We start from the raw sequence: 23,763 nt of genomic DNA on the forward strand, positions 1-23,763 counted from the left end.
GTTATGGGTTTATGAGGATAGGGCGGATTGGCCATGGGTAGAATGCTCATTTGAAGGGTTGGTGCAGACTTGATGGCTGAATGGCCTCCTTTTGCACTGAAGGGATTCTATCGATCCTTTGAAACCGTGATTATATGTCTCACTCTGGACGGTGTGTGACATTCAGGAGGTGGGGTTACCATGCACCTATTGCCCTTGTCCTCCTGGTTGGTGGAGGATATGAGTTTGAGAGGAGCTGCAGGAGATTACACATGTGAAACTCTGTACCGACAATACAATCTGGTAAAATCTACCCCGATTGTGCAATGAAATAAAGTAATGGCCAACTCAGAATAGCTTTAAAAGCTATAATGTATCTTTAATGGCCTGAAAGCCTTCATTTCCAACCATTATTCATTGTCACAAATGAGCAATAAAAGGATTTAGCACACAGGGAACCTGTTACAGAACTGCCCATGCATAAAATACAGAGATGCACTCAATATTTGTTCCGAGTGCCAGCATGAGTTCACAAGCATACCCGTATAATCTTCTTCCTCCAAAAGGCACAACTCCTGATGGGAAAGGATGACGTTGCGATATGGCATGTTAGCGTAAGATTCTTTTTGCCTGCTACCTTTAAATAAATAGACAACAACTGCATTAATTTTGTGTGAGTGTATTAACTAAGTGAAATTAAAACCCGAAAGTTTTGATTAGCATCCCTCCATCACCCAGAAAGTGGACCACTAGCTAAAACGATCTATAAATCTCAGATAGGAAGTATACTTTCTGACTCAAAAAATTAATTTCTCATGATTTTCGGTTGTGTGTATCAATCAACTTTGATAATCGTTCTGGCAACATTTCCCATTCAACGTTCCTTTGCCAGCTGTCACTTTGTAAGCTGTATTCCCTGTCACGCGCTGACTGGGGATTACTTCTGAAGTCCCCTCTCCCAACTCTGTCTCCTTGCTTTGACAAAGATTCATTCAGACTGGAAACATTAGCTCCCCTCTCACTCCACAGATGCTGTCCGACCTGCTGAAATTGCCCAGCATTTTCTGTTTTAGTTTCAGACTCCAGCATCCACAGTCATTTGCTTTTATCTGTCTCCATCTGATAGCTGAAGATAAAATCTTCGATTACCCAATTGGAATTCGCTAGTAATTTAAAAAAATTTTTAGAGTGGCCAATTCATTTTTTCCAATAAAGGGGCAATTTATCGTGCCCAATCCACCTACACTGCGCATCTTTGGGTTGTGGAGGCGAAACCCAAGAGACGATGACCCAGAGCCGGGATCGAATCTGGGACCTCGGCGCCTTGTGGCAGCAGTACGAACCACGGTGCCACAGTGCAGCACGCCAGTCAATTTTAAATGTGAAGGTTCTGCAAAAGTAATCACTTGTTGCTCAGCTTTTCACTAAATGCCTCAATCAGTTCCCAATTTCAGAATCAGAGGCAGTCTCGTTCCACCATTCAGCCCATCATATGCGCCCTGGGGATTCTGCTGGAACAAAAACAGAAAATGCTGGACAATCTCAGCAGGTCTGACAGCATCTGTGGCGAGAGAGGGAGCTACGTTTTGAGTCTGGATGCCTCTTTGTACAAGCTGGAGAGAACTGGAAATACAGTCAGATTTATACCATTGTGGGGGGGGGGGAGATGGAGCAGGGGGGCTGGATAGTGGGCCAGCGATAGGTGGAGATTGACAACGATGGCGTGGACTAAAGGACAAAGGGAATGTAAATGGTCGTAATAATGACTAAGGAGGGTGCTGATAGTGACACATTAAGAGATCAGAATGTGGTAATGGCAGAACAAAGGTGAGCAGTCTGTCAAAGGGCAACCTAGAACAGGGAACTGATGGCCCAAGTGGGGTGGGATGGGGGTACAATGGTGAGGGAAAGCCGGATCGATGAAAGAAATGAAAGTCTTCTGTTGGCAGACTGCGCTACTTTTGGACAGCCCATTATATAAAGGATGTTAAAGCCATACAATGTTCAACATCGATTCACTCAAGAGATGTAACAGATTGGACTTTCTAAGGCAATCGACTTTGCTGGAGCAGAGATGTCTAAGAGAGGATTTAATTGAGGTTTTAAAAGGCATTTGATAAGGACATGCATTCAAAATATCGTCTTGTATCATTGACTTTGTCTATATATATATGTTTCTGGAACCCACCTCTTCATTCACCTGAGGAAGGATCTGTGCTCCGAAAGCTAGTGATTCGAAACAAACGTGTTGGACTTGAACCTGGTGTTGTTAGACTGCTTACTGTGCTCACCCCAGTCCAACGTCGGCATCTCCGCATCTTTGATAAGGTTAACAGCCTATTTCCTCTGGGTGGTTAAGCGGAGGGAAGTGGTCGTTAATTCAAAGTTGTCATTAAGAAATGTTATGGGTCAGAGTTTAGAGAACCCCAAAGTGTAGCATGGAGTTCAACTGACCCGCAACGTTTAATAGATTGTGTTGTGGAGAGCACAAGGCGCACGTTACAGGTGTGAGACAGCATAAATGGACAAGTGTTTTTCAAAACAAAACAATGTTTATTCTATCAACTCAAGTTAACCTTTTTAAAACAACCATTGAATATCTTAATACCCATTAATTCAAAGATAACCCCCAAAGACTAAGTAATCGTTTCAGCTGTCCTTTTAACATCCAAAAGACTTAACCAACCTTCAAAACAGGAGCACATTAGGTTACATTCAATATATATAGTGAGAAAGGGTTCAACCGTGCTGCTACTTTTGGTTACTTCAGCTACACCCCCTTTGTTTTCTTCATGCAGCTCACTAGAAACACACAGACACACCCAAGCTGCTTTCTCAAACTGAAACTCAAAAAGGCAGAAGTGAGCTCAGCTCCCCCCACCCTCTGACATCACTTCAGTAATATGATCAGCTCCATTTCTTAAAGGTACATTGCTTAAACATCCATTTCTTAAGGTACTCTCACATGACAGAAGGATGAAAGAGGTATTTTTTTATGGAGAGATTCACTGGAGCAGAGAATACTTTACCAAGGGGAGTCGAGGTGGACAGAACTATGACTTGTGAAATTCAATGGAGAAAATTGTAAAATCCTTCACTCAAAAGGAAAAACAGACAGCAGATAAATTTGATCAGCAGTTCTTCGGTTGCTAAGGATGGAAGCTGAAAAAGGTTAAAGAGTAGATTTGATGCTAAACATGTCCATTCAGGGAAGCAATCAATAAAGCCAATCAGATGTTGAACAGCTCATAGCTAAAGGAGCAGATTGGAATTCAGAGCAGGTGCATTTAAATAGCGCATTAAAGTAATAACGCATTCAAAGACTCTTATCAGCTAAAAACAAAATGCAACAGCTAGCTAACTAAATGCTTGGTCAGGCTGCCCTCTGATTATCCATCCCCTTGGGGGTTCCTAATCAAACTTTGAGAGAACAAAACCATTGGTCCAGTTGGATTGTATCTATTGCTACCACTAGTGGGCAGCACAGTGGCACAGTTGTTAGCACTGCTGCCTCACAGTGCCAGGGACCCGGGTTCAATTCCGACCTTGGTGACTGTCTGTTTTCACATTCTTCCTGTGTCAGCGTGGATTTCCTCTGGGTGTTCTGGTTTCCTCCCACAGTCCAACAATGTGCAGGTTAGGTGAATTGGCTATGCTAAATTGCCCCTAGGTGAGTTTACGGGGATAGGGTGGGCAATTGGATCTAGGTGGGGTGTGCTTTCAGAGGGTTAGTGCAGACGTAATGGACCAAATGGCCTCTTTCCGCACTGTAGGGATTCTATGTCTAGACGCTGGGAACAAGATAGTCGAGGCATTAATGAGTTTACTCGTCCTAAGTATCTGCAATGAGTTTAGTTCATGTATATCATTTGATTACATGAGTGTGAGTGATTGTGGGAGTGTGTGTAAGAGTGTGTGAGTGTGTGTGGGAGTGTGTTTAAACTTATGTAAGCAGGCCATGTGACCCGACTGAGTTAAAGATGATGCAATTAATGGGAGGAGCCAGGTCTGCCTGTAGTTTTGCAGTTTGATATACGTTTGGCAGTCTGTTAGGAGTTTTTAAGTTGAACAGTATTTTTGCCAAATGCTTTAACATTGAGCAGTAGTCAAAGACAGAAGGATCAACAAGCTGTTTCCTGAACAGACCTCTCTCTCCAAGCAACGTTTCCAAGAAATCTCTATACAAGTGTATGGCAAGTAACCCATGTGTTTTTAAATTTTTTTTATAAATGGCTTCTGACCGATAATGGGCTTTGCTTAATTGGGGATAGAGAAGGTATATGTTAGTCCTTGAAGTGTTTCTTTTATTTTATGAATTGTTTAACTGTTAAGTGAGTAGCTATTTTCTGTGATGTTAATGTGGTTACTCCTGTGTTAATAATAAAGTTTGTTTTAATATAACATCTCCTATTTGTCATTGGAATCACTCCTGGAGCAAAGTATCGTTTCGTCACAGTTTACAAATAGAGAAATTGTCAGGGTTTATCGTCCATTTTCCTCATATAAATTGGGGTCTGGTCTGGGTACTGTAACAAACTAACGGAGTTAGGAAAACATCAAACCTAAGGAAAATGTTTATAACTGTGTAAAGGTGAGTGGCTGGTCAGAATAAAAAGAATAGCAGAGAATGACTGGTTACTAGGTTCGATAGTATGTTGTGAAGAAGACATAAGGAAGTGCAGACGGATATAGATAGGTTAAGTGAGTGGGCAAAAATCTCGCAGATGGAGTATAATGTGGGAAAATGCGAAGTTGTTCACCTTGGCAGGGAGAATAAAAAATCAGTATTATTTAAACGGAGGATGACTGCAGAGGTCGGGGATATGGAGGGATTTAGGTGCTCCAGTGTATGAGTCATAAAAGGTTACTATACAGGTGCAGCAAGTAATCAAGAAGGCTAATTGACTGTTATTCATTATTGTGAGAGGAATTGAGCATTAAAGTAAGGATGTTATGTTTCAGTTGTACACGACATCGGTGAGACCACATTTCGAATAATGGGCGGCATGGTAGCACAGTGGTCAGCACTGTTACCCAGGTTCGATTCCCGGTTTGGGTCACTGTCTGTGCGGAGTCTGCATGTTCTCCCCGTGTTTGCCTGGGTTTCCTCCGGGTGCTCCGGTTTCCTCCCACAAAGTCCCGAAAGACATGCTGTTAGGTGAATTGGACATTCTGAATTCTCCCTTAGTGTACCCGAACAGGCACCAGAGTGTGGCGACTGGGGGAGTATCACATTAACTTCATTGCCGTGCTAATGTAAGCCTACGCGTGACACTAATAAAGATTACTTTATTGGGTGCAGTTTTGGTCTCATATTTAAGGAACAATGTAAATGTGTAGGAGGCGATTCAGAGAAAGTTTACTAGATTGAAATCTGGAATGATGGGTTGTCGCCTGAGGAAAGGTCAGACAGGCTGAGCAAGTTTCCACTGGAGTTTAGAAGAGTGAGGGATGGTTTGATTGAAGTATATGTGATCCTGAACGGTCTTGACTAGGGGGATGTGGAAAATATATTTACTCTTGTGCGTGAGTCCAGAACTAGGGAGCACTGATTTAGGGGTGGATTTTTTCTGTCCTTCCCCATCCGAATTGTGTGGTGATGGATGGCAGAAGGTACATGAGTACTGAGGGAATGTAAACTCCTCTGGTGGGACCAGTTTATGGCTCATCGGACGAGAAGTGCAACGAGAAAGAGACAGTAACTTGAGCAAGAGAGTATTTGTGTGCGACGCAGGGGAATTTGGCGGAGAGTGGCGGGGGGGGGAGGGGGGGGGGGCAGTGCTGCCTGCCCAGTGGTCTACGGAGAAGCTGGTGAAATTCCTCAACAACAAGTTCCAGCAGCAAAGGAAGGAGGCCTTAGAGGACATGTCTAAGTTGGTGGAACTGCTTAGGGTGCTAATCGAGCGTATGGGACAGGGGCTGGAGACCCAGGGCCTGGCGATCCAAAAGCTGGAGGAGTCAGTGGGGGAGCATGAAGATCGGTTGACCTCACTGGAGGCTGAGATGGGGATGGGGGCGAGCAGCCAGAAAAGGCTGAGGGAGAAGCTAGAGGATCTCGTGAGCCGCTCCCGGAGGCAAAACCTGCAGATCATGAGAATGACTGAAGGCATTGAAGGTTGCCAAGTATGTAGCGAGCGTGCTGGAGTGGCTGATGGTGGGGTTATTTGACTATCCTCTTGAGGTGCATCGAGCGCACTGGGCACTGAGGAGGAGGCCGCAGGCGGGGGAACCGCCGAAGGTGATGTTGGTGAGGCTGCATCATTCCCTTGACGAGAAGATCTTGAGTTGGGCCAGGCAGACCAAGAAGTGCACTTGGGGGGGGGGGGGGGGGGGGGGGGGAAAGCGAGCTGGGAATATATCAGGACCTCGGAGTGGAGTTGGCCAAGCAGAAGGCCGGGTATAACCGGATCAAGACGGGGGTGAAGTTTGGGGTTCTCTTCTCTGCTCACTTGTGAGTTACACACCAAAAGCAAGAGTTTTATTTTGACTCGCCGGAGGAGGCGATGGACATCACGAGGGACTGTGGACTGGGAGGAGTATGAGGACATTGAACTTTGGAATGGAGATTTGTGTGAAATTTAGGCAGACAGGATGGGTGGATTGGCGAAGTTTACGACGGGGGGAGCATTGAGGGCGAGTGTGCCTTTGTTTTTCCTTGTATTTATATTTGTGGGTTGGAGTGATGGGGGATGAGGGGTAGTCAGAGACCCCAGGCAGGGGCCACCATGCTAGCTGGTTGGGCTAGTTTACAGGAGTGAAATGGGGACTTGCCAGGAGGAGGGCTGGGGGGGGGGGGGGGGGGGGAAGGTTGGGAAATAGGTTGTTTTTTTGTTTGGTTAGGGGGGAGTGGCGGTGTGGGGGTGAGATGCTGACATGGGTGGGGTTGGTGTGGCGCAGTTTGTTAAGGAGTGATGGCGGTGGACATCTTGGGGCGGGCCTGGAAAAGTGTGAGACGTGGACTTGGGGGAGCTGGCTAAAGGAGGGTTGTAGCTGATTGACAGGGGAGGGGAGCAGGGAGCCCAACAACCAGGCTGGTTACTTGGAACGTGAGAGGGTTGAATGGGCCAGTTAAACAGTTGCGTGTTTATGCACACTTGCAATCTCCTGTAGCGGAACATGCATTTGTGAGTAATGATGGTGAGCAGGTGTTGAGATTCAGCGGCAACATTCATTTCCAGGTAAGCCTGTGATAGGTCGATCTTGCTGAGTTTCTGTCCTCCTGTTAGGCTGGCAAATAAATTCTCAATCAATGGTAGCAGGTATTGATCTACGCTTAGAAGTGGATTGATGGTTGTTTTATAATTTCCACAGGTGCAAATTGTTCCATCTTGCTTCATTACAGGAACAATAGGAGTTGCCCAGTCACTGGTAAGTGACAGGTTCTAAGACGCTTGTATCCAAAAGTTCCATTAGTTCAGATTCTACCTTTGGACATGTAGCTTGGATACTACTCTAGCCTTGAGACACTTTGGCTGGCCATTTTGCTTGATCTTTAACAACACTTGTACTCCTTTCATGGACCCCATTGTGTACTCTAATACACTGCTGTATTTTTCTAGGATGGTTTGTAAATCAGTTTTTGAATCAACTAAGCAGTTTGCTGCACTCCATTTTAATAGAATCATATCCAGTCAAGAGCGGCCAAAGGCAGCTGGAAAAACTCGCACCACATGGAGTGGCAGCTCCGCAGTTTGCCCAATTAAAGTAAGGATGGCCTACTTTGTCTATCATGTGTCCTCTTAAAGGCACTATCTCCTCAGTGTAGCTTCTCAGGCTGGCACCTACTGGCTTCAGTGGTAGATGATTCCATTTCTGTTCATTAATGGTCTCAGGAATTAAGCAGATGGCAGTAGCCACCTCCATTTTTACAGGTTGTCCATTCAGTTTTAGAATTACCCGGAACTGATGTGATTCACCTTGCACTGATTGTACGTTCAATTTCAGTTCCTCATCAGAACCATGTGCTGTGTTCTCTTTGTTGTTAATCTTGCTTCCTTTCACCTTGTGAACCGTCTGAGTTGAATTTGTTTTGTTTCTTCTTTTAGAAGTGTTCTGTGTTTTTCCTTGAACGTTATACTCTGGAGAAACTGTTTTACTTCAGCAAGCTCTTGCTGTGTAGCCAGTGACAGCTCTGTTACTGTAGTGTGATCATGGCGAGTTAACCGTTTAGCTCAGTTACTGCAATGTGATCATGGCTAGTTAGCCGATTAACTCTGAGGGACAGAATTAATCTCCACTTGGAGAGGCAGGGATTATTCAAGGATAGTCAGCATGGCTTTGTCAGGGGGAAGATCATGTCAAACAAATTTGATTGAATTTTTCGAGGAGGTGACTAGGTGCCTAGATGAAGGCAGTATGATTGATGTAGTCTACATAGAGGGACATAGATAGGACTTCAGTAAGGCTTTTGACAAGACCAGTGTGGGAAACTGATCAAGAAGGTAAGAACTCATGGGATCCAGGGCAATTCGGCAAATTGGATCTAAAACTGGCTTAGTGGCAGGAGGGAGAAGAGCGATAGTCGAAGATTGTTTTTGTGACTGGAAGCCTGTGCCCAGTGGTGCTGGACCCCTTTCTATTTGTAGTGTACATTAATGATCTTGACATGAAAGTAGGAGGTATGATCAGTAAATTCACAGATGACACAAAAATTGGTGGTGTGATAAATAGCGAGGAGAAAAGACTTAGAAAATGGGATTAGAATAGTTAGGCGCTTGATGGCCGGCGCAAACACGATGGGCCGAATGGCCTCTTTTTTGTGCTGCAAAACTCTATGATTATATCTGTAGAAAGGGAAATATGTTTCAGATTTGTGACCTTTCATCAGCTCAAATCCCATGTATCTTGAATTTAAAATTGTCATCCTTGTGCTCAAATCCTTTCATGTCCTCTCCCCTCCTACAATCCTCTGGGATAACTGTACTCTTCCAGTTCTGGCCTTCTGTCAATTCCTGTTTGTCTTCACCCACCATTGGCCTCCTCTTGTATAGGTCCTAAGTTCTGGAAATCCCTCTCCACACCTCAACATTTCACTCCTTTTTTAAGATGCTGCTCAAAGCCCACCTCTTCTACCAAGCTTTTGGTCATCTGCTGTAACCATCCCCTGTTGTAGCTCAGTGTCAGTTTTGTGGAATAAAGCTCCGTGAAGCACTGTGGGATGTTTTACATTAACGGTGTTATGTAAATGCTAGTTGTTGTTGCATTGCTCGTCAGTCTTTGGGATGCAATGATTCCGCATCCGTTCAATAGGACCAGGCGCAAAGCCTGTTGCAATGGCAAATGTCACCAATCACAATGAAGAGCCCTTAAGAAATCCTTGTTATTAGACAATGGGTGGGACTTTCCACACCCTTCGCAGTGCCTTTCGGGACAGCAGAGGTGGCCACCAGCAGGATCTTTCGGGCCTACCTCTGTCAATGGACATTCCTGCCGGTGGGAACGGCCAGAAAAGTTCGGCCAATGGGTTCAAACTAATATCGTATGTTACCGCTGCTAAATTCTCCTCCCTGCAGGGCCAACAATTTGGAATTCTGCAACAACTGCTCCCCAGCACGCTTGCACTTTTTCATAATTTTGAATTGTCTTTTGCAGCAAGAAATAGATGCGAGCTATGGAAATTTGATGATGTAAAGAGGAAGAAAAGATTTTGACTGTTTTAAGGTAGAATTGTTTGACCAGTTATAGGATCCACTGCTGCAGTGCCTATACTAATCGGTTATTGATAGCGGTTTGCCATCACAAATGAAAGTAATTACAAAGGAGCCTCTCGCGACATTGTGAATGGGCCTTCAGACAATGCATTGAGCTCTTTGCCCTTCTGAAAAGAGCGATTGCTTTACTTAATCCATTCTGCTCGCTGATTTTAAAGGTCCACTGATTTCAGGCTAACTGAAGTATTATTTAAGCATCATTCAGCACATCCTGCTGACTGTTCAGTTGGCATGAAGGATCTGAGTGTCCTCAGTACGACAATGTAGTCGGACCTTTGCGCCTGTTTGTGCTGGGAGTGTGGTGACGCAGTAGCGGAGCAATGGGATCTGCTCATTGAAGAGGATCGAGCTTTAATTGGATCTTGATGATAGTTGATGTTTCTGGGAATTTGCGCCTCATTTGATGCTATTTTGGGAGAGGTGCAAGAGCGTGACTAACACTGACCTTTTTCTTAATTTCGCCATCCGCCATGTAGCCAGAGAGGAGGCAGACCCGAGAGGGTTCTCCCCTTTACTACCTGGATATCAGCTGTCGCCTGGGACAGACAGAGAGAGGAAACAGGGCAGAAAGGATCACACACATATAATGGTCATTCAGACATTCCAGTCTGACTTTTGCCTTCAACATTGCCGTAAATGTGCCTCTCATATAGTACACATGGCCTACAGCATTCACATAATCAACAGGAAAACCTACAAAATAAGGTGGGCTGGATAGAGGGGGAGGGGGGGGGGGAGTTCGGGGAACAAGGTAGCCGGAGAATGTGACAATAGCTTAAAGCTGGCAGTAATAAGAACAACAAATCAGTATAAGATTATTGCTTTATATCAGTGGCCATCAATGGGAACAGAGAGTTTTAAAAACTGATTATGAATCAATAAAAGCTTCTGAATGTACTAAAATACATTTAATTAAAATTGCTTTGCTTCATAGAGAAACCTGGATATTATAGCAAGAGATCAAAGTGCTCTGATTTACGCTGTTATACTTGGCATTTCTGCCAGTAATGATCCAATGCAGTTGAGATAATGACGCCGCAACAATCTGGAACCTGGCACGAGACATCCTTTTGATGTGAAGCCCTGCTGTCGTGTGGTGGAGAATTTGATAGGTTACATTATTGATCATTCTGAAGCTGGTTGGCGCTGACGGTTGGCAGAAAACGATGGCACCTTTTATGGCCGTGTGCTGCGGGGGTGGGGGGGGGGGGGGTTGCACGCAGCCTTACCCACTAGTCTGAGTGCAATTCCTGTGTAGGGGCAAACTTAGGATTCCTCCTCCCACCCCACTTCCCGGTGTGGGTAATTCGTACAGTAACATTGGGGCTTTGGAATGCTCGCGTGCAACGTTTTAAATAATTATCTCTTATAAATAAGCATCTCATTATTGATAATGCACTATTTCTACCACAACATTACACTGTTTCCGTAGGTATGGGCACTTCATGTCGATTCAATCTTCGCACAACTTTTATAATGTTCGTTCCCAGACATCACTGGCAAGCCTGGTATTTGTTGCTTGTCTCGAGCCGTCATGGAGTAGAGAGTGTCGAAATAAAACTGTCACCCATGAGGCGTTGTGGGCCATCGGCAGCGAGTGCCACAATCTGGAACCTCATGGCCCGGCATATCCGACACTCTACCATTGTCAGATAAGTCAAGGAATCACAAGGTTCAATGAGGAATGCGGGAGGGCATGCCAGGAGCAACACCAGGTATAGCGTAAGATGAGCTGCCAACCTGGTGAAGCTACAACACAGGACTACTTGCGTACCAAGCAATGAAATCAGAAAGCAATAGACAGAGCTAAGCAATCCCACAATCAAAGGATTAGGTCAAATCTCTCCAGTCCTGCCTCATCCAGTCCTGAATGGTGGTGAACCGTTAAACAGCTAACTGAAGGAAGAGGCTCCACAAATATTCCCATCCTCAATGATGGGGGAGCCCAGCACATCCGGGAAAAGCTTAAAGTGCTGAGTGCAAGATCCATCTTAGCTTCCTCCCCAACATGCCAGTCTTCAGCCAATTCGATTCACTCCACAAATCAAGAAATTAACAAATTAACACAACTGAAAGCCCTTCGCCACATTCAGATGTCACGTATGCCACACTCACTGCAGATACGAAACCTTGTAGACTCAAGTCCAATTCCCTGCTGGCATTTCCAGCAGGTTCCCTTATCCTCGCCATGTATCCAGCGCCTCCTGCAAAGTTCTTCACTCAATCTCCTGAGCATCATCGAACTGACTTGTGGCAGTAAGGCCATCACTACTGGTCACTACTTGGTCTTTAAATCGCTACAAGTTCTGTCTCTTCAAACGGGGAATCTCTTCCCACCAGCATTAACACAAAAAAGTCATTCCCTGTTTTCGAATTTCATCTTTTGCTCTCTCTGTCCATTTGAGTTTCTGTCCCATAAGACCAGATGCTCCTCTTCTGTGTCCACTTTAATTTCTGATCAATGGTAATCCCCAGGATGGTTATGGTGGGAGATTCAGCAATGGCAATGCCACTGAATGTCAAGGGGAGATAGTTAGATTCTCTCCTGGTTGGTTGGTCATTGCCTGGAACTTGCATAGCGCAGATTTGGCAACGTGTGAAAACTAACACTTGAGTTTCTATGGGTTTTGACCCGTGTCTTTATCCACAGGACAACTAAAACACATGGATCTGTCTCCAGGCAGAGTTCAAAATGATTAGCACCCCCTCTCCCTAACATTCTGTTTTACCTTAAATTGCTAAAAACATTTTTAAAACATAACTGTCTTATAAAGTCTCACATTTTCAACATTAACAAAATTGAAGTTAATGGGAATCAGGGGGGAAACTCGACTGAGTCATACCTGGTGCAAAGCAAATTGGTTGTGACTGTTTGGAGTCAATCACCTCATCTCCAGGAATTCCTTGCGGTAGGGTCCTAGGCCCAACCGTCTTCAGCTGCTTCATCCATGGCCTTCCTTCCATCATAAGGTCAGAAGTGGGGATGTTCACTGATTTGCACAATGTTCAGCACCATTCGCGACTCTTCAGATACTGAAGTGGCCCACTTACAGCAAGACCTGGACAATATCCAGTCTTGAATTGATAATTGGCAAGTAATATTCATGCCTCACAAGTTGAAAACAGCTGCCTCTCTGCCAGGTAAAGGGAATGATCAGAAGTTTTTTTTAAAATATGGAACGCTTCCCGAATTTGCGTCTCATCCTTGCGCAGGGGCCACGCTATCTTCTCCGTATCGTTCCAATGTTAGTATATTGTTGCTAATTTTCTCCTTGGTTCAATTGCTCTGTTTTATAACCTTTGCTCTCGAGTCACCAGGTATCTTTATGATACCGCCACGAGGTTCAAGTCCAAGTAATGATCAATAATCCAATACACCGATTAGTAAGATTTAAATCAAAGCACATTTATTATACACAGTAATCGGTACTCATGCACAAATTCTACGTGTAAGCTACTTCTACAACTAACAGGCCTATACTTAACTTTGAACTGGCCCACCAGGTCAGGGGAACAAATGGCCTTTTGTTCGGGTTCTGAGTCTGCGGGATTCGAAATTGGTACGGATTGGTAGCTAGGAGCACCTATCTCGTAGCGAGCGTTGATTTAAGACTTACAGTTTCGATGACCACTGGAGTCACTGCGCCGGTCATGGTCAATGTTGGTCCCTTTTTCTGGGTGACCCGGGCAGGAAGAAGAGAACGGTGAAGAGAGTGAAGAGAGCGATTTGAACTTGGGGCTCAATTCTTATCGTCCCCAGGGGCTTCCCGCCTTTCGGGGCGGACCCTGTTCCTGGTCCCAAGTGATTGGACTTTGTCCCAATCGCTTGGTTCGATTTTCTCCAATACTGGAGCGGTTCCCTGATCGATGGGCGGTCTTGAGGTGCTCGTTCACCTCCTTTGTTTTGGCTCCTGCTGGCGCCGAGGAGTCTGGCTTGGCTTTGTGTGTCAAAATGTTACTTATTGTTCCCGGGGATTGCTCATCAGTATGCAGATGGCTGTTACTTTGTTATGCTGATGGTCGCTGGTATCGATGTTGTCTGGTTTTTGCAGAGGTAAATACACAGCAAACCTGCAGCTGCTGGTTTCTGTCTTGTTGGCTGACTTTCCCATCAGCCTTTGCCGTTCGCCATTTTAAATCGGGAGTTGGCCAATTTAAGTGGCTACAATATGTGCTGCCGAAGCGAGCACAAGAATGACCAGAATCTTACCTGTACCAGCCATATAAATTTGTAGCTACAACAATAGGTCAGAGTCTGGGAATTGTGCAGTGAGTAACGCCCTCCCTGACTTCCAAACCTGTCCACCATCTACATTCCACAAGTCAGAAGTATAATGGAATGCTCTCCACTTGCCTGCGTTAATATGGCTCTATCAACACTCAAGAAGCTCAACGCCATTCAGGATAATGCAGCCCACTTGATCGACACTCTATTCATCACTTTAAATATTCATTCCTTCCACCACTGAGGCACTTCAGCATTTCACCAAAGCTCTTTCAACATAACCTTCGACAATGCCTTTGATATAAGCTCCAATTATTTCTTAATTAATGCTCGCTCTGTCCAATGATGAACTACTGTAGGGAGGCCTACAAATTGCTCCCACAAGTGTTTACTGACCGTCCTCCCTCCTCTCCCCAATCTCTGATTCTGTCCTATACTGATTGTGCTTCCTAATGTTCTGAGCCAAGATCCTTTCTCACTACCACACTCATGTCATACTTTATTATCAGGGCTACTTCTCTGTCTCCCTTCTGTCTGTCTTTTTGAAGTCTTGTGTGTCCTGGACATTTATTTTCCAAACATGATCAATCTGAAACCAGCTGTTACTGATGGTGGTTGATGAATAAATAAAGATAAAGACATCATGAAAATTCTCCAATTTTTTTTCAAATCCACTTGAGTGGTTTAGTGTCTCACTCAAAAGACAGCGGGTGGGTTTCTCCGTCCCACCGCACCGGGATTCTCCGTTTCGCTGGCTAAATGAAGCATCCCGGCGGCGGAGAATTCAGCCCAGCATCTCTGAGACTGCAGCTTTCCTTCAAGTGTCACTATATATTCGTGTCTGGAGTGGAACATACACTTTTGATCATTTGAATCAGATACCAAGGCTCAAATTTTGCGATAATGGAGCGGCTTTCCATAATGGTGAAAATAGTGGTGGAAAATAAGTCCCACCCCTGGTCACGTCATTTCCTATTATAGTGGGAACGGGACTATAAATGGGTTGGGATTCATGTATATGTGTTTGTCAGAGGCAACTGGCCATTTAAATAATGAGCTGCCCCCGCCAGGAGTGTGAAACCCAGAGTGTGTAGATTAGACCAGGTAAGAGCTGGCCTGAACTTGGTGGTTTTGTTTGAATAGCTATGTACTCCTTTGGAAAGAAAAAGTACCCCTTTGGCTGTGATCCTGGGGCACCTTTGCGAGGAGAGGTAAGACACCATTAAGGGTCAGTAAAGCATCCTTTACGTGAGGTAAGGCACACTTTGTGATTGTTATAAGTAAACACGATTGTGTGTAAAAATTGCGTAAACTCACTGGAACTGTCAAATACCTGTCAAACAGTCGAGGAACTGTCAAAGCTGCCAAATAACTGTCAAGACTCATTGGAACTGATAAAGCTGTCAATGGATTTAACTCTACTGGCCTTTAAATTTTAATAAAAATCTGGAGTTAAAAACAAAATTACCGCTTGATATTTCATTCTCTCTGTTGATATAAGCCTGAAGGTTATTATTAATAACAATAATAATAATCGCTTATTGTCACAAGTAGGCTTCAATGAAGTTACTGTGAAAAGCCCCTAGTCGCCACATTCCGGCGCCTGTTCGGGGTGGCCGGTACGGGAATTGAACCCGCGCTGCTGGCACTGTTCTGCATTACAAGCCAGCTGTTTAGCCCACTGTGCTCAACCAGGCCCTGGGATTTGTGCTGCAAAGACTGATTTTACAAACTAACATTATCGCAGTGAGATGCCCGTGAAGTGAACAATTTGATTGACAGCTGCAAGTGTTTGTAATAGAAATATTTGTTTTCATAAGAGATGAATTGAAGGAATTTCTATGTACTGAACGCTTTTTATCAATGGCCATGTTTTAAAATTTTAAATAGTGACGTAATAATAATCTTTATTGTCACAAGTAGGCTTACATTAACACTGCAATGAAGTTACTGTGAAAAGCCCCTCGTCGCCACATACCGGCGCCTGTTTGGGTACACAGAGGGAGAATTCAGAATGTTCAAATTACCTAACAGCGCATCCATCGGGACTTGTGGGAGGAAACCAGAGCACCCGGAGGAAACCCACGCAGACAGGGGGAGAACATGTAGAATCCACAGACAGTGGCCCAAGCGGGAATTGAACCTGGGATCCTGGCGCTGTGAAACAACAGTGCTAACCACTGCGCTACCATGCTGCCCTGCTACCATGCCACCCTATGAATAGACACATACATTTATTTTATGTCAAGGCATACAAGGCAAAGGCTGGAAAATGGGATTAAATATTTAGGTGAGCAGAAAGGGCCTTTTCTATGCTGTAAACCTCTATGACGATGACTATGTGACCACAGTTCCTAAGATTTGCACATAGCAGATACTAGGTGAGTTGACATGGAGGGGGTAAGGCAAAAGTGGTGGGTTGGAGCATGAGTTGGCCCTAAGTTGACAGGGGGCTATAAAGGGCCATGGGGGTGTGTAGTGGGACAATGGTTGACACAGGGGGTATGAGGGCTCATGAGAGTGGGTTTTGTTCTTTTAAAAAATTCTTTCATGGGATGTGGGCATTGCTGGCTAGACCAGCATGTGTTTCCCATCCCTAATTGCCCTCAAACTGAATGGCTTGCCCGTCATTTCAGAGGACAGATAAGAGTCAATCACGTTGCTGTGGGTCTGAAGTCACATGTAAGCCAGACCGGGCAAGGATGGCACATTTGATTCCCTAAAGGACACTAGTGAACAAGGTTGACATGGGGGTATGAGGGGCCATAGGTGTGGGTAAGGGGTATGGGATGTATAGGTTGACATGTTAGGGGCATGGGGAGTGTTGGGTGAGGGGTGTAGGGCTATTTTTATTGTAATAATTTTAAAAATTTAATTGGATGCTGAGCACAGAGGCAGGCCTTCACACCCATCCCGCTCTCATTATGGGGGGAAGTAAGCCTGACTTGCAACATAAAAGTCAAAACTGTGGGGGCCATTTTTAAAGGTTGGCTTCACAGAGGCTGAAATTCCCCCATCTCACCCCACCTGAGAACAAGTATCTGGGGTCAGAGTCTTAATCAAGCACAGTTCAAGAAGACCTCTGGATGAATTTTTCCAAATCCGATATAAAAGAGCACCATAACAATGTTATGATGTTCATATATTTGTGCTGGTTAAATACACCTTCCATTGAAAACCAGAGCGAAGTTCCTTTTAGGGTTGAAAGTATTTTAACTTTGTGAATAAAATCAAATCAGGGAGTCTCCAAGTTGACCTGTATCAGTTCGACAAAGGTCTTGAATACTGGATGTTAATTTCAATCCATTGCTTCAAGCAATGATGCCTGCAGTCTTTGGAAAATATAATTTTCTCAGAACTATCGCCAGGCACATGGGTCTCAATGATTGAATTGGTTTGAGGTCACAATAGAATGTGTTTTTATGGAATAATGTTCCAAAATCTTTTCCCAAGGACATTCAAATGTATCATAAAAATGTAATTATGACATTGCCTCCAGGCCAAAGCGTTTGAATAAGCCTCTTTGAGCTTTGTGACCTGTGACAGTATTTGGCGTAGTTAGGATTATTGAAGCACTGGTTTTAGCTGCTGCCCAAATGAACAAAAACCTCAGCCTTCTGCAGATGGACAAAGGGATACACCACGGAAAATGTTAGCGCTAGCTACATTTTTTAAAAAAACCTTGAGAATTTACTTCTGCATCTTGGGTTCAAGTCAGCAAAAGCTCAATAGTGGTTAACACTGTTGCTTCACGTTCCGGGTGCGGCGATGACCAGTTAAGTTGCACGTTTCGGCAGCACCCGGTGGAACGGACTTTTGGGCTCTTAATAGGAGCCCCAACGGCAATTTTAACGGCAAAAAACACTGTGCTGTAATCCAGAAGGGAATCCCCCCTGGACACGGATGGAAAAAAGAGAGGAAGGTGGCCGGATTGCGGTGGATCCTCTAGAGCAGCGGCCAGGAAGGCAGGCACAAAGCAAGATGGCGTCGGAAGGAGGCAGTTTACTATGGGGCCCTGACCAACAAGAGTTCCTGCGGCGTTGCGTGGAAGAACTCAAAAAGGAGATGAAGAAGGAGATGTTGGCCCCGATATTACAAGCGATTGAGGGGCTAAAGGAGGAGCAAAAGACCCAGGAACAGGAGCTTCGGGTCGTGAAGGCAAAGGCTGCTGAGAATGAGGACAACATACATGGCCTGGTGGTGAAAACGGAGATGCACGAGGCACAACACAAAAGGTGTGTGGAAAGGCTGGAGGTGCTGGAGAATAATGCGAGGAGGAAGAATTTAAGGATTCTTGGTCTTCCCGAAGGTGTAGAAGGGGCGGACGTCGGGGCATATGTGAGCACGATGCTGCACTCGTTAATGGGATCGGAGGCCCCGACGGGTTCGCTGGAGGTGGAGGGAGCCTATCGAGTTATGGCGCGAAGAACGAGGGCTGGAGAAATTCCTCGAGCCATAGTGGTGAGATTTCTCCGATATAAGGACAGAGAGATGGTCCTCAGATGGGCAAAGAAAACTCGGAGCAGTAGGTGGGAGAACGCGGTGATCCGCGTATATCAAGATTGGAGTGCGGAGGTGGCGAGAAGGAGGGCAAGCTTTAATCGGGCCAAGGCGGTGCTGCACAAGCGGAAGATTAAATTTCGAATGCTGCAACCGGCAAGACTGTGGGTCACACATCAAGGGAAACACCACTACTTCGAAACGGCAGATGAGGCGTGGACATTTATTGTCGAGGAGAAACTGGAGTGAGCGGGCCATAAAAAGAACGTTTGGGACAAAGTGGGGGGGTGAATATGTGGGATGAAGGGGGGGAAAAGAGGGAAGAGATGACTTCCCAAGTTGTTAATCCTGCGACCCTGTAACTTTTCTCTCTTCCCCATGTCGTGGGGGAGGGGGGGGGGAAGGATGAGGAATTGTGGGCGCCGGCCATTGGGGGCGGGGCCAAAAGGGAAGCGCGGGCTTTGTTCCCGCGCTATGGTAATCACGGCGGGAACAGGGAAGCAGGAAGGAGGGGGCCTTGCACAGTGTGAGCCGAGGTCACGGGGGGAAGCCGAGATTGGCCAGAGTTTGCTGACTTCTGGGAGCAACATGGGGGGTGCAATTACGCTAGTTTGGGATCTAGCGGGGGGGGGGGTTAACTGGGTTGCTGCTGCTGGGGAGAAGGGGGAGCTGGTATGGGGGGGGTGGTCGGGGCGGGGGTGCGCCGCTTGGGGGAGATACGGCTACGTGGGAACCGGGTGAGGAGCTGGATTGGAAAAGGAGATGGCTAGTCGTCAAGGGGGTGGGGGTAAAGAGCCCCCCAACCCGGTTGATCACGTGGAATGTGTGAGGGCTGAATGGGCCGATTAAGAGGGCACGGGTACTCGCACACCTAAAGAAACTTAAGGCAGATGTGGTTATGCTTCAGGAGACGTATCTGAAGCTGATAGACCAGGTCAGACTACGCAAAGGATGGGTGGGGCAGGTGTTTCATTCGAGTCTAGACGCAAAAAACAGGGGGGTGGCCATACTAGTGGGGAAGCGGGGAAGGTTTGAGGCAAAGACTATAGTGGCGGATAGTGGGGGCAGATACGTGATGGTGACTGGCAAATTGCAAGGGGAGGCGGTGGTATTAGTGAACGTGTATGCCCCGAATGGGATGATGCCAACTTTATGAGGCGTATGTTAGGACGAATCCCGGACCTAGAAGTGGGGAAGTTGATAATGGGTGGAGATTTTAATACGGTGCTGGACCCAGGGCTGGACAGATCGAGGTCCAGGACCGGAAGGAGGCCGGCTGCAGCTAGGGTGCTTAAGGACTTTATGGAGCAGATGGGAGGAGTAGACCCCTGGAGATTTGGTAGACCTAGGAGTAAGGAGTTTTCGTTTCTCTCCTATGTCCACAAAGTTTATTCACGGATAGATTTTTTTGTTCTGGGAAGGGCACTGATCCTAAAGGTGACGGGGACGGAGTACACGGCTATAGCCATTTCGGATCATGCTCCACACTGGGTGGACCTGGAGATAGGGGAAGGAAAACAACAGCGTCCACCCTGGAGAATGGACATGGGATTATTGGCAGATGAGGGGGTGTGCTTAAGGGTGAGGGGGTGTATTGAAAGGTACTTGGAACTCAATGATAATGGGGAGGTACAGGTGGGAGTGGTCTGGGAGGCGCTGAAGGCAGTGGTTAGAGGGGAGCTGATATCTATTAGGGCACATAAAGGAAAGCAGGAGGATAGGGAAAGGCAGCGGTTGTTGAAAGAACTTCTGAGGGTGGACAGACAATATGCGGAGGCACCGGAGGAGGGACTGTACAGGGAAAGGCAAAGGCTACATGTAGAATTTGACTTGTTGACTACGGGTAAGGCAGAGGCACAATGGAGGAAGGCACAGGGTGTACAGTACGAATACGGGGAGAAGACGAGCAGGTTGCTGGCCCACCAACTGAGGAAAAGGGGAGCAGCGAGGGAGATAGGGGGGGTGAGAGATGAGGAGGGAGAGATGGAGCGGGGAGCGGAGAGAGTGAATGGAGTGTTCAAGGCATTTTACGAAAGATTATATGAAGCTCAGCCCCCGGATGGGAAGGAGAGAATGATGTGCTTTCTGGATCAGCTGGAATTTCCCAAGGTGGAGGAGCAGGAGAGGGTGGGACTGGGAGCACAGATTGAGACGGAGGAAGTGGTGAAAGGGATTGGGAGTATGCAGGCGGGGAAGGCCCCGGGACCAGACGGATTCCCAGTTGAATTCTATAGGAAATATATGGACTTGCTGGCCCCGCTACTGATGAGAACCTTTAATGAGGCGAGGGAAAGGGGGCAGCTGCCCCCAACTATGTCAGAGGCAACGATATCGCTCCTCCTAAAGAAGGAAAAAGACCCGCTACAATGCGGGTCATATCGGCCAATTTCCCTCCTGAATGTGGATGCTAAGATTCTGGCCAAGGTAATGGCAATGAGGATAGAGGATTGTGTCCCGGGGGTGGTTCACGAGGACCAAACTGGGTTTGTGAAGGGGAGACAGCTGAATACAAATATACGGAGGCTGCTAGGGGTAATGATGATGCTGCCACCAGAGGGGGAAGCGGAGATAGTGGTGGCGATGGATGCCGAGAAAGCATTTGATAGAGTGAAGTGGGATTATTTGTGGGAGGTGCTGAGGAGATTTGTTTTGGGGATGGGTATATCAGGTGGGTACAGTTGCTGTATAGGGCCCCGATGGCGAGCGTGGTCACGAATGGACGGGGGTCTGACTATTTTCGGCTCCATAGAGGGACGAGGCAGGGATGTCCTCTGTCCCCGTTATTGTTTGCACTGGCGATTGAACCCCTGGCCATGGCACTGAGGGGTTCCAGGAAGTGGAGGGGAGTACTCAGGGGGGAGAAGAACACCGGGTATCTCTGTATGCGGATGATTTGTTGCTATATGTGGCGGACCTGGCGGAGGGGATGCCAGAGATAATGCGGATACTTGGGGAGTTTGGGGATTTTTCAGGGTACAAACTGAACATGGGGAAAAGTGAGGTGTTTGTGGTGCATCCAGGAGAGCAGAGCAGAGAGATAGAGGATTTACCGTTGAGGAAGGTAACAAGGGACTTCCGGTACTTGGGGATCCAGATAGCCAAGAATTGGGGTACATTACACAGGCTTAATTTAACACGGTTGGTGGAACAGATGGAGGAGGACTTTAAGAGATGGGACACGGTGTCCCTGTCATTGGCAGGTAGGGTGCAGGCGGTTAAAATGGTGGTCCTCCCGAGATTCCCTTTTGTGTTTCAGTGCCTCCTGGTGGTGATCACGAAGGCTTTTTTCAAAAGAATCGAGAAGAGTATTATGAGTTTTGTGTGGGCTGGGAAGACCCCGAGAGTGAGGAGGGGATTCTTGCAGCGTAGTAGGGACGGGGGGGGGGGGGGGGGGGGGGGGGGGGCTGGCACTACCGAGCCTAAGTAAGTACTACTGGGCCGCCAATGTTTCAATGATGTGTAAGTGGATGGGAGAAGGGGAGGGAGCGGCGTGGAAGAGATTGGAGAGGGCGCCTGCAGGGGGACTAGCCTACAAGCAATGGTGACGGCACCGTTGCCATTCTCACCAAAGAAATACACCACAAGCCCGGTGGTGGTGGCTACATTGAAAATTTGGGGGCAGTGGAAACAGCATGGGGGAAGGACGGGAGCTTCGGTGCGGTCCCCGATAAGAAACAATCATAGGATCGTCCGGGGGAGAATGGATGGGGGATTTGGAGCATGGCAAAGAGCTGGGGTAGCACAACTGAGAGATCTGTTTGTAGATGGGACGTTTGCGAGTCTGGGAGCGCTGACGGAAAAATATGGGTTGGCCCAAGGGAATGCATTTCGGTACATGCAATTGAGGGCTTTTGCGAGGCAACAGGTGAGGGAATTCCCGCAGCGCCCGACGCAGGAGGTGCAGGATAGAGTGATCTCAGAGACATGGGTGGGGGATGGTAGGGTGTCGGACATATACAGGGAAATGAGGGACGAGGGGGAGATCATGGTGGATGAGCTGAAAGGGAAGTGGGAAGGGGAGCTGGGGGAGGAGATTGAGGAGGGGCTGTGGGCTGATGCCCTACGTAGGGTAAACTCATCGTCCTCGTGTGCCAGGTTAAGCCTGATACAATTTAAGGTGTTACACAGGGCGCATATGACAGGAGCACGGCTCAGTAAATTTTTTTGGGTAGAGGATAGGTGTGCGAGATGCTCGAGAGGCCCAGCGAATCACACCCACATGTTTTGGTCATGTCCGGCACTACAGGGGTTCTGGGTGGGGGTGGCAAGGGTGCTTTCGAAGGTGGTGGGGGTCCGGGTCGAACCAAGCTGGGGGTTGGCTATATTTGGGGTTGTAGAAGAGCCGGGAGTGCAGGAGGCGAGAGAGGCTGACGTGCTGGCCTTTGCGTCCCTAGTAGCCCGGCGCAGGATATTGTTAATGTGGAAGGAAGCCAAACCCCCGGGTGTGGAGACCTGGATAAACGACATGGCAGGGTTTATAAAGTTAGAACGGATTAAGTTCGTGTTAAGGGGTTCGGCTCAGGGGTTCACCAGGCGGTGGCAACCGTTCGTCGATTACCTCACAGAAAGATAGAGGGAATGGAAAAGAAATAGACAACAGCAGCAACCCAGGGGGGAGGGGGGGGGTGGGGGAGGAGGAATTGAACGGACTCTCAGAGATGTTATTTTATATGTATAATATGTATAGGTAGTTGTTATAGGTAATTGTATATTGGATTGCTGGATTGTATTTTTGGAGAGTATTTATTTTGGACAAGGCAGTTGCCATTCAGTTTTGTTCTTGTTTTTGTTTATATATTATTTATTTATTTGTTTAAAACTGGCCACTGTTATTTATATTGCTTTATCGTTGTGTAAAAGAAACACTACGTACTGTTATGTTTGGCCAAAAATCTTGAATAAAATATATATTTTTTAAAAACACTGTTGCTTCACAGCACCAGGGACCCGGGGTCGATTCCCGGCTTGGGTCACTGTGCGGAGCCTGCACGTTATCCCCGTGTCTGCGTGGGTTTCCTCCGGGTGTTCCGGTTTCCTCCCACAGTCCTGAAAGACGTGCCTGTTAGGTGAATTGGATATTCTGAATTCTCCCTCCGTGTACCTGAGCAGGTGCGGAATGTGGTGACACGGGGATTTTCACAGTAACTTCATTGCAGTAAGGCTACTTGTGACACTAACAAAGATTATTATTATTATATTAATAATTCGCTGACAGTCCTGAAATGGGGCCATTCCTTAATGCAGGATTAATGTTGGAATACCAAACCCTCTATTTGCAATAAATGGTTACATTTGGAATACTAGAAGATCAGGGGCGGGATTCTCTGTTCCCGTTCGGCGATCGGCCGG

General features: G+C 46.6%; 1 protein-coding gene and 1 non-coding gene across 2 annotated transcripts in view; one reads left to right on the forward strand and one right to left on the reverse strand.

The window, feature by feature from the left end:
- LOC140387187 (cortexin domain-containing 1 protein) overlaps positions 1-23,763 on the forward strand; it is a 110,726-nt gene that overhangs the window by 71,390 nt on the left and 15,573 nt on the right. The gene's annotated exons all lie outside the window — the stretch shown is intronic.
- LOC140387578 (U6 spliceosomal RNA) lies at positions 12,858-12,959 on the reverse strand. The gene has a single exon (XR_011933913.1). It is a non-coding gene; the product is annotated as a U6 spliceosomal RNA (small nuclear RNA).

Source organism: Scyliorhinus torazame, chromosome 12 (genome assembly GCF_047496885.1).
Source record: "Scyliorhinus torazame isolate Kashiwa2021f chromosome 12, sScyTor2.1, whole genome shotgun sequence".
Taxonomy (NCBI): Eukaryota; Metazoa; Chordata; class Chondrichthyes; order Carcharhiniformes; family Scyliorhinidae; genus Scyliorhinus; species Scyliorhinus torazame.